This window comes from Enhydra lutris, unplaced genomic scaffold (genome assembly GCF_002288905.1).
Source record: "Enhydra lutris kenyoni isolate GAN:26980312 unplaced genomic scaffold, ASM228890v2 scaffoldscaffold120, whole genome shotgun sequence".
In the NCBI taxonomy this organism is placed as follows: Eukaryota; Metazoa; Chordata; class Mammalia; order Carnivora; family Mustelidae; genus Enhydra; species Enhydra lutris.
Window position 1 is genome coordinate 15,100 of NW_019154204.1, and position 11,955 is coordinate 27,054.

At 38.4% G+C, this 11,955-nt stretch overlaps 1 pseudogene; it reads right to left on the reverse strand.

The window, feature by feature from the left end:
• Positions 1-10,111: 10,111 nt before the first annotated feature.
• The window catches only part of LOC111139816, a 15,920-nt pseudogene continuing 14,076 nt past the window's right edge, over positions 10,112-11,955 (reverse strand).

Genomic DNA, 11,955 nt, shown 5'->3' on the forward strand with positions numbered 1-11,955 from the left:
CGCATATAGAGTGCAAAAGGCTGTGGTTCTATAGAGCACAGGCTGGCACCCACCCAGACTCTCTCATGTGCGTCAGCTTCTCAGGGACCATGGCCTGGAGGCTTCCATGCACTCTCTCTGGCAGGGGTGGTCGTTGGCAGTGGCTATCCTGGGTCGGTGGGCTTAAGCCTGTGCCTCTGACCACCTGATTCCACCAGTCACCCATTAAGATCTTTTGCTCTTTTTGAGTGCTTTTAACCAGACTCCAAGTTAATGCTTGTCCCCAATCACAGGGCACTCTCATATTAGGGTATTACTTTCCAGTGGGTCACTTCTGGTGGCTCGCTCCCCATTTTGTTGGTTCCCTCCCCCTTATGTTTATCTTCCAATATCAGTCCAAGCATTCTGACTCCGCTTTACCTGTGCACTGGCATCTTCTGGCTATGTAGAGATCCAGACGTGTATAATCCAACATCTCAGGCTGATTTCATGGGTGTACAGAGTGTTCTGGCAGACAATCAGCTCACTTTACGGGACTTGTTGAAATAGCATCTCCTACTCCTCTGCCATCTTGCCCCCCTCTGCTCATGGGAATCTTTTCATCTCCCCAAACTTGTTTTTCTCAAAACTAAATTAGAAAGCTGTGACTCCAGTTTTTGTTTAGTTTTTGTTTTATTTTCATTATTTAGCTGAATGAAATGCCTGTTTTAATCTCTACCTTCAGGCTTGCAAATGTTTTCAGGATTCTAAAGCCACGACATTACAAAACACCATTTCTAAATTAGCTTGCAAACAACTGTAGGAAGACAAAAATACTTTTGAGGGCTCTTCTCCCTTCCTGCATTCTCTTTGTTTCAGGTCCCAACTCAGGTGCCCCCCGCCTTTGTCTCTGGGCATGCGGTATGACCTATGCAAGCTTTCAGCATGAAGCACCGTCTTCTTTTGCCCCTCCTCTGCAAGCTACACCTTCTTTATACCCTGTGCTTTTTCACTAAATTTCCCTGAATCTCTCCTCCCTTCCTTCTCTCACAGAACTACTAAAACCTGACCCTGTCATTTCTCCTGAGGATTCAAAAGCTAAACCTATAATTTACCATATTTTGTAAGTTGAATTACAATCTATGGTCAAAGACATTTATCTTTTTTTCTTTTTCTCTTTTCTTTTCTTTCTTTTTTTTTTTTAAATTAACATATAATGTGTTATTAGCCCCAGGGGTACAGGTCTGTGAATCGCCAGGTTTACACACTTCAAAGCATTCACCACAACAAATACCCTCCCCAATGTGCACAACCCCACCACCCTTTCCGAAACCCCTCCCCCCAGCTACCCTCAGTTTGTTTTGTGAGATTAAGAGTCTCTTATGGTTAGGCTTCCTCCCAAGCCCATCTTGTTTCATTTATTCCTTTCCTACCCGGCAAACGCCCCATGTTACATCTCCACTTCCTAATATCAGGGAGATCGTATGATAGTTGTCTTTCTCCGATTGACTTATTTTGCTAAGCATAATACCCTCTAGTTCCATCCATGTTGTCGCAAATGGCAAGATTTTGTTTCTTTTGATGCCTGCATAGTATTCCATTGTATATATATATATACCACCTCTTCTTTATCCATTCATCTGTGGATGGGCATCTGGGTTCTTTCCATAGTTTGGCTATTGTGGACATTGCCACTATAAACATTTGGATGCAAGTGCCCCTTCAGATCACTACGTTTGCATCTTTCGGGTAAATACAAAGTAGGGCAATTGCTGGGTCATAGGGTAGCTCTATTTTCAACTTTTTGAGGATCCTCCATGCTGTTTTCCAGAGTGGTTGCACCAGCTTGCTTTCCCACCAACAGTGTAGGAGGGTTCCCCTTTCTCCGCATCCTCACCAGCATCTGTCATTTCCTGACTTATTAATTTTAGCCATTCTGACTGGTGTGAGGTGGTATCTCATTGTGGTTTTGATCTGTATTTCCCTGATGCTGAGTGATGTGGAGCACTTTTTCATGTGTCTGTTGGCCATCTGGATGTCTTCTTTGCAGAAATGTCTGTTCATGTCCTCTGCCCATTTCTTGATTGGATTATTTGTTCTTTGGGTGTTGAGTTTGCTAAGCTCTTTATAGATTTTGGATACTAGCCCTTTATCTGATATGTCGTTTGCAAATATCTTCTCCCATTCTGTCAGTTGTCTTTTGGTTTTGTTGACTGTTTCCTTTACTGTGCAAAAGATTTTGATCTTGATGAAGTCCCAATAGTTCATTTTTGCCCTTGCTTCCCTTGCCTTTGGCGATGTTCCTAGGAAGATGTTGCTGCAGCTGAGGTCGAAGAGGTTGCTGCCTGCGTTCTCCTCAAGGATTTTGATGGATTCCTTTCTCACGATGAGGTCCTTCATCCATTTTGAGTCTATTTTCATGTGTGGTGTAAGGAAATGTCCCAATCTCATTTTTTCTGCATGTGGCTGCCCAATTTTCCCAACACCATTTGTTGAAGAGACTGTCGTTATTCCACTGGACAGTCTTTCCTGCTTTGTTGAAGATTAGTTGGCCATAGAGTTGAGGGTCTGTTTCTGGGCTCTCTATTCTGTTCCATTGATCTATGTGTCTGTTTTTGTGCCAGTACCATACTGTCTTGATCATGACAGCTTTGTAATAGAGCCTGAAGTCTGGAACTGTGATGCCACCAACTTTGGCTTTGTTTTTCAATATTCCTTTGGCTCTTTGAGGTCTTTTATCGTTCCATATAAATTTTAGTATTATTTGTTCCATTTCTTTGAAAAAAAAATGGATGGGATTTTGACAGGGATTGCATTAAATGTGTAGATTGCTTTAGGTAGCATAGACATTTTCACAATATTTGTTCTTCCAATCCAGGAGCATGGAACATTTTTCCATTTCTTTGTGTCTTCCTTAATTTCTTTCATGAATACTTTGTAGTTTTCTGAGTACAGATTCTTTGCCTCTTTGGTTAGGTTTATTCCTAAGTATCTTATGGTTTCGGGTGCAATTGTAAATGGGATCGACTCCTTAATTTCCCTTTTTTCTGTCTTGTTGTTGGTGTAAAGAAATGCTACTGATTTCTATGCGTTGATTTTATATGCTGACACTTTATTGAATTCCTGTACAAATTCTAGCAATTTTCGAGTGGAGTCTTTTGGGGGGTTTTCCACATACAGTATCACATCATCTGCAAAGAGTGATAGTTTGACTTCTTTGCTGATTTAGATGCCTTTAATTTCTTTTTGTTGTCTGGTTGCTGAGGCTAGGACTTCTAGTACTATGTTGAATAGCAGTGGTGCTAATGGACATCCCTGCCGTATTCCTGATCTTAGCGGAAAAGCTCTCAGTTTTTCTCAATTGAGAATGATATTTGTGGTGGGTTTTTCATAGATGGCTTTGATGATATTGAGGTATGAGCCCTCTATCCCTACACTTTAAAGAGTTTTGATCAGGAAGGGATGCTGTACTTTGTCAAATGCTTTTTCAGCATCTATTGAGAGTATCATATGGTTCTTGTTCTTTCTTTTATCAATGTGTTGTATCCCATTGATTGATTTTTGGATGTTGAACCAACCTAGCAGCCCGTGGATAAATCCCACTTGGTCGTGGTGAACTATTCTTTTAATGTACTGTTGGATCCTATTAGCTAGTATTCTGGTGAGAATTTTTGCATCTGTGTTCATCAAGGATATTGGTCTGTGATTCTTTTTGATGGGATCCTTTTTCTGGTTTTGGGATCAAGGTGATGCTGGCCTCATAAAATGAGTTTGGAAGTTTCCTTCCATTTCTCTTTTTTGGAACAGTTTCAGGAGAATAGGAATTAATTCTTCTTTAAATGTTTGGTAGAATTACCCTGGGAAGCCGTCTGGCCCTGGGCTTTTGTTTGTTTGGAGATTTTGGATGACTGTTTCAATCTCCTTACTGGTTATGGGTTTGTTCAGGTTTTCTATTTCTTCCTGGTTCAGTTGTGGTAGTTTTTGTGTCTTTAGGAATGCATCCGTTTCTTCCAGATGGTCAAATTTGTTGGCATAGAGGTGCTTATAGTATGTTCTTATAATTGTCTGTATTTCTTTGGTGTTGGTTGTGATCTCTCCTCTTTCATTCATGATTTTATTTATTTGGGTCCTCTCTCTCTCTCTCTCTCTCTCTCTCTCTCTCTTTTTATAAGTCTGGCCAGGAGTTTATCAATCTTATTATTTCTTTCAAAGAACCAGTCCCAGTTTCGTTGATTTTTTCTATTGATTTTTTGTTTTCTATTTCATTGATTTCTGCTCTGATATTTATGATTTCCCTTCTCTTGCTGGGTTAGGCTTTCTTTGTTGTTCTTTCTCCAGATCCTTGAGGTGTAGGGTTAGGTTGTGTATTTCAGACCTTTCTTGTTTCTTGAGAAAGGCTTTTATCGCTATCTATTTTCCTTTCAGGACGGTTTTTGCTGTGTCCCACAGATTTTGAACCAGTGTGTCTTCATTATCATTTCTTTCCATGAATTTTTTCCATTCGTCTTTAATTACCTGGTTGACCCACTCATTATTTAGAAGGATGCTCTTTGCTTTCCATGTATTCGGATTCTTTCCAAATTTTCTCTTGTGATTGAGTTCTAGCTTCAGAGCATTGTGGTCTGAAAATATGCAGGGAATGATTCCGATCTTTTGGTACCAGTTGAGACCTGATTTATGACCCAGGATGTGATCTATTCTGGAGAATGTTCCTTGTGCACTAGAGAAGAATGTGTATTCTGTTGCTTTGGATGAAGTGTTCTGTATATATTTGTGATGTCCATCGGGTCCAGTGTGTCATTTAAGGCCTTTATTTTCTTGTTGATCTTTTGCTTGGATGATCTGTCCATTTCAGTGAGGGGAGTGTTAAAGTCCCCTACTATTATTGTATTAATGTCGATCAGTTTCTTTGATTTTGTTATTAATTGGTTTATTTAGTTGGCTGCTCCCATGTTAGGGGCATAGATACTTAACAATTGTTAGATATTCTTGTTGGACAGACCCTTTGAGTATGATATAGTGTCCTTCCTCATCTCTTAATAAAGTGTTTAGCTTAAAATCTAATTGATCTGATATAAGGATTGCCACCCCAGCTTTCTTCTGATGTCCATTAGCATGGTAAATTGTTTTCTAACCCCCTCACTATAAATCCGGAAGTGTCTTTGGGTCTAAAATGAGCTTCTTGTAGGCAGCATATTGATGGGTTTTGTTTTTTTATCCGTTCTGATACCCTGTGTCTTTTGATTGGGGCATTTAGCCCATTTACATTCAGGGTAACTGTTGAGAGATATGAATTTAGTGCCATTGTATTGTCTGTAAGGTGACTGCTACTGTATATTGTCTCTGTTCCTCTCTGATCTACTACTTTTAGGGTCTCTCTTTGCTTAGAGGACCCCTTTCAATATTTTCTGTAGAGCTGTTTTGGTGTTTACAAATTCTTTCAGTTTTTGTTTGTCCTGGGAGCTTTTTATCTCTCCTTCTATTTTCAGTGATATCCTAGCTGGATATAGTATTCTTGGATGCATATTTTTCTCAATTACTGCTCTGAATATATCATGCCAGTTCTTTCTGGCCTGCCTGGTCTCTGTGGATAAGTCTGTTCTCAATCTAATATTTTTACCATTGTATGTTACAGACTTCTTTTCCCAGGCTGCTTTCAGGATTTTCTCTTTGTAGCTAAGACTTGCAAATTTTACTATTAGGTGACCAGGTAGAATAGAATGGACCTATTCTTATTGATTTTGAGGGGGGGGGGTCTCTGTGCCTCCTGGATTTTGATGTTTGTTCCCTTTGCCATCTTAGGGAAATTCTCTATAATATTCTCTCCATTATAACTTCTGCTCCCCTCTCTCTTCTTCTTCTGGAATCCCAATTATTCTAATGTTGTTTCATCTTATGGTGTCACTTATCTCTCGAATTCTCCCCTCATTGTCCAGTATTTGTTTGTCTCTCTTTTGCTCAGCTTCTTTATTCTCTGTCATTTGGTCTTCTATATCACAAATTCTTTCTTCTGCCTCATTCATCCTAGCAGTAAGAGCCTCCATTTCTTATTGCACCTCATTAATAGTTTTTTTGATTTTTTTGATCTTGGTGAGATTTTAGTTCTTTTATTTCTCCAGAAAGGTCTTTAATCTCTCTGGAGAGGGTTTCTCTAATATCTTCCATGCCTTTTTTGATCCCAGCTAGAACCTTGAGAATCGTCACTCTGAACTCTAGATCTGATATATTACCAATGTCTGTACTGATCAGGTCCCTAGGCTTTGTACTGTCTCTTGTTCTTTTTTTGTGGAGAGATTTTCTGCCTTGTCATTTTGTCCCAATAAGAATATATGAAGGAGCAAATAAAATACTAAAAGGGTGGCAAAGACCCCAGGGAAATGGGCTTTAACCAAATCAGAAGAGACCCCAAATCGTGGGAGGGAGAAAGGGGATAAAAGGAAGTTCAGAAAAAAAGAAAAAGTGAAAAAAGCAAAACAAATAAAGAAAAGATATAAAGAAGAATATATATTTGACTGGTGACTAGAACAGGGCACCCACGTAATTTTGGGAGTATTTTGGTCTCTTAGAAGAAACTACCTCCCAACATTCTAAAGAATGAAAAACATATATCAGGGTAAACACAATGAAGGGATGGGATATGCCTATAAAGATGAAAATAAATTTTATTTTAATTTCTAAAAAAGGAGTTGGTAAAGTAAGTTGGTTGGGAGAATAAAGAAAAAGAAAGTGGAGAGAATTTGCTCGGGCTGGGGACTAGAACAAGCCCAGAGCTAGATTTAGGGTATATTTTGATCTATTAGAAAAGGATAAAGAAAAAGAAAGTGGAGAGAATTTGCTCGGGCTGGAGACTAGAACCAAGCCCAGAGCTAGATTTAGGGTATATTTTGATCTATTAGAAAAGGTTGTACCCCCAACTTTTTAGATGAAAAACCCTGTGTGTATAAAGTTAGATACAATGAAGGATAAAATATGACTATAATAATGAAGGTTCAAAAAGATTATTTTTTATGACAGGTATTTTTAAGATAAACTAGTTTAAAAACGTTAAAAGGGGAAAGTGTAAAAGTTAAAAAATTAACAGAAGTAAAAAAAAAAATTAAAAAAAATTAATTAACTGCAAGACTAAAGAATCATGGGGAGAAAGCCATGAATTCCATGCTTTGTTTTCTCCTCCTCTGGAATTCTGCTGTTCTCCTTGGTAAGAGGACTTGGCCTTGACTGGATTTCTTGTTGATCTTCTGGGGGAGGGTCCTGTTGTAGAGATTCTCAAGTGTCTTTGCCCGAGGCAAATTGCACCGCCCTTACCAGGGCCATGCTAAGTAATCCACTCGGGTTCACTTTGGGGAGATTTTGTTCCCTAAATGCTTTCTGTAGAGTTCTGGAGGATGGGAATGAAAATGGCGGCCTCCCATTCTCTGCCCAGAGGAGCGGAGAGCTCAGGGCCCCACTCCTCATTGTGCCTACAGAGAAAAGCGCTCAATCACTCCTGTCTCCCTGGCCTCTGGCCATGCTCCGAGATCACCCAGCCTGTGACCAGTTCAAGGTAACCCCGAGTTGAGAGCTCACTCTTTGGCTCTGTCTCTGTAGCTGGCTTCCCTGCTCTAATACCTGCAAGCTCTGTGACACCTAGACACCCCTGATCCTTCTGTGACCCCGTGGGTCCTGGGGCCACTCTGACCCCACGTGGGATTCACCCCGCCTTAGCCTCTGGGGCGATGTCCCTCAGTGGAGCAGGCTTTTAAAAGTCCCGATTTTGTACTCCATTGTTCCGCCGCTTGCCAGGATCCGACCCTCCCCCTGTGGTGTATCTTCCCACTGCTTTGGATTTGCTTCTCTGCTGGTCCTCCCTTTCAGAAAGTGGTTGATTTTCTGTTTCTAGAATTGTTGCTCTTCTTGTCTTCCATATCCTGTTGGATTTGTAGGTGATCACAATGGTTTGATAAGCTATCTAGCTGATCTCCTGCTACCTGCTGTCGGCTCATCCTGCTACTTCTCTGCCATCTTGACTCTAAGAATCCAAATATTTACTTTTTTCAATCCTCAAGTATATTTTCCACACATTGTACCTAAAACAAATTTATCACAAATACCTATATCTCACACATAATGGCTCCTGTGAATAGATAAAGGGTCACATGACTCCTTAAGTGTTAAGCAGAAAGTCTACAATCCCGTTTATAATTATTTCTTTTTCTGAACTCTCTTTCAACATTTTTAAGGAGAAAACATTTCAATATCCATAATAGAACTCAAATATTCACTTCTCTACTGCACTTATAGCTATAGCCAAGACATATATCTACACTGTATATTATATTCTCTTTTTGAACACATTACCTTGGGAATGGGTCACTCAAAAAACCACGAGAGAGACTGAGAGAGAGAGAGAGAAAAGGTGCACAACCTCTAAATGAAAATGAATGTAATGAAAATAAATTCATAAAATTTTCAGGGGAATCCATGACAAAGTTCTGAGTCTCAAATGGCACCCAAAACAGTTAATGGTAGTATCCTTACAGGACTCATTCTCAGGTTCTTGGACATTTTTTTTTTCTACTCCTTTTATTTATTTTTTTTTTTTACAGTTTTCAGACATGATTTACTTCCATATTTAGAGAATCTGTAAGTCTTTCAAACATTTTAAAAATTATATTATTTGTTAAAATTAGACTAAATAATTATGTCTCTTTCCATTTAGGAGCTCTAGCTGATAATATAAGATTCCAAATCCTGTTTTGATTCAGTTGGGAAGTATTGCTAGAAAATACTCCAATAAAGAGAGGATGAGGACTAAGCTTCCAGGATGGCTCAAGGGGTTAAGCGTCCCACTCTTGATTTTGGCTCAGGTGTTGATCTTGGCTTTCTGGGATCAAGGACTATGTGGTGCTCTGTGCTCAGCAGGGAGTCTGCTGGAGAGTCTCTCTCCCTCTCCTTCTGTCTCTCACCCATGTGTGCTCTCACTCACTCTCAAATAAATAAATAAATAAATAATATTTTAAAAATAGAGATAAAGAGAGAGGATGAGGATCTGGAGTAAAGCAATGATTCAGTGACTGAAGGAAAGAGTACTCAAGAGGAAAAATATTTGAGAATTAAATAAAATTGATTACTTCACAGCACTGAAAGAATGACACGCTTAAATTTGCTTGTAATTGTCTAACTGGCTCAGCATTTTGTCTGAAATGTTTCTGTGTGTCCCCCCACAATATATGAAATTCTTTTTAGGTATTTGGTCATTGTGGTGCATTCTTCTTTCTTTTATTTTTTCCCCTTAGGAGTTTGTTTATTTATTTGACAGAGAGAGAGAGAGATAGGGAACATAAATAGGGGGTGTGGGGAAGGAAAAAACAGACTCCCCGCCAAGCAGGGAGCCTGATGCAGGGCTCGATCTCAGTACCCTGGGATCCTGACCTGAGCCGAAGACAGGTGCTTATTGACTGTGCCACCCAGGTGCCCCACATTTGTCTTTTTTCTCCTTTTTCATATCTTCTTTTACATTTTTTTCCACATTTCTTCAAATTTCAGAGTCCTGTAATTAAATGAGACAAGTCTTTCAACAAGAAGCAACTATTATGTTTTCCTATATTAATTTGACATCACTAAGGTACTTGTGTTGAGATAATTCCACTCAATTTGAATTTGGGGAGAAGCAAATTATAACCAAATGCCATTCTATAATTCAAGCTTTTAATTAGCAACTTCTCTATTAAAAACAAAATGCTTAATTGACATAGTTATGAAATATCCATATTTACATATTTTTAAGTCTCTCCTACTACTGATGGAATGTTAATCAGCACAGTCATTATGGAAAATGGTTGGATGCTCATCAAAACAAAAAAATTGAAAATAGAACTACCATACGATCCAGCACTTCCACTTCTGGGTATATATCCAAAGAAATGAAATCTTAGTAAAATATTTCTGCCCACAAGTCAGTGGAAAATGCATTCCTTTTTATAGATGTAGAAAAAATATCACAAAGAAAACACAAGTAGGCCTTAGAATAAAAAAATATGGACAACCTCAATTTGCTTAAACCTCTATATTAAGTTCTTTCACTCAAGGCATATAATATATATATAATTTTTTCTTCACAAGGCACACAGCTGAGTTGACATGTAACTGAAGGTTTGGAACTAATGTATATTGTCTACATTTTCACGGTCTGGATTCTCTGAATCAGTCGTCTCAGAGCCCCCGTCACTTCCTTGTTTCTCTAGCTGCATATGATAGGGTTCAGCTCTGGGGTCAGTATGGTGTAGAAGACAGCAAGAATCTTCTTCTCTGTTGGTGATCGGAGGGCTCTAGGGTGTAGATAAGTATAAAAAAAAAGGATGCATAGTAGAAAGTGACCACAGTGAGGTGGGTTCTGCAGATTGAATAGGCCTTCCTCCTCCCCTTTGTTGATTGCATGTGGCAGATGGCATCGAGGACCCAGCCATAGGAGCATGCAATACCAATGAAAGGAAACATAAGGTAGAGTGTGGTGCTCACAAACACTGTGTACTCATAAACCCAGGTATCCATGCAGGTCACATTTACCATGGCTAAAACATCACAGAAGAAGTGGTTGATCTCTCTAGACTGGCAATAAGGGGTATGTAGAATATATGAAGTGTGAACACAGGAGTTGACTGAGCCCATTATCCAAGATCCTGTTATCATCAACACTCATACTCTTTTGTCCATACAAATGGCATAGTGGAGAGGAAAGCCAAAGCCACATCATGATCATAGGCCATAGAAGCCAATAGTAATCCTTCTCCACCAGCTAAAGTCAAGAAGAAGAAGCTCTGAGCCCCACACCCAATAAAAGAAATAAACTTTTTTCCAAGGAGTTAATTGGATGCCATTTTGGGGACAATTGTGGAGATGTAGTTCAGGTCCATGAGGGAGAGTTGACTAAGTATAAACTACATGGGTGTGTGGATATGGGTGTCCACATAGGATGAGGATGATCATGGACAGGTTGCCAAAAAGAGCCATTAAGAAAATGAGAACAATGAGAATGAAGAACAGGCCAATTCTTGAAGGTGGGAACAACTCCAATAATAGGAAATCAATCGAAGTTTGATTGTAATTTTCTATGGGACATTAATTCAGTTTTTTCCTAAAAACAGACACAATAGTAATAATAATAGTAAATAATAATAGTAAGTTAATAAAATACAAAATAAAATTCTTATCTCATTATTTTAGTCACACCATGATTTGTTCATTGAACATTGCATGTTTTAAATGATTTTAAAAAAAAAGTCCTTAGTTTTGCTTCATAGATAAAACCTTGATGAGGCAAATATCTGAAGCCAACATACTTTCTAAAAATCTATGACTTTGTGAAAATAATATATTTATTTTAATAATAATAACTTCATTAGGATATAATATTGTATTTCCTTACATAAATTCACTTATCTTCAAAGCAGAATTTAGAAATTAAATGACTACATAGTAAATCAATGTGAATACATAGATCATAGGCCCATATTAGTACATTTTTTACCCTTAGGATATTTTTCTTTTATATTTAAACCCTACTCTTTCTGAATCTATAGTAGCCTCTTAGATCATGTGAAGATCTAGAGTACCTTTTTGTGTTCTTAAAATTTTAGCACAACAGCTCCTTGGATGTCAAAAGTCATTATTTGCTTGTTTCAGAAATCTATAATAAATCTGTATTATCAAATACAATTTATGTAAAGCCATTTTCTTCTGCATCCTTACCTGACTTTTGAAAGCTCAAATTAAATTAGACACTTTCTCTGGGAATCTATAATACAATTTCATTGTTGCTTCCCTGTATGCTCAAGCTCTCCTGAAAGATGTCTGTTCTGTCCATCTGTTTCTCAATATTTACATAACATTAAACATTGTTTTATGATATCTTTTTGTACTTATTCCTCTTTTTATTTAAATTCAATTATCCAAAGTATAATGCATCATTAGTTTTTTACATTATCAATAATTCATTAGTCGTGTATATCCCCCAGTGCT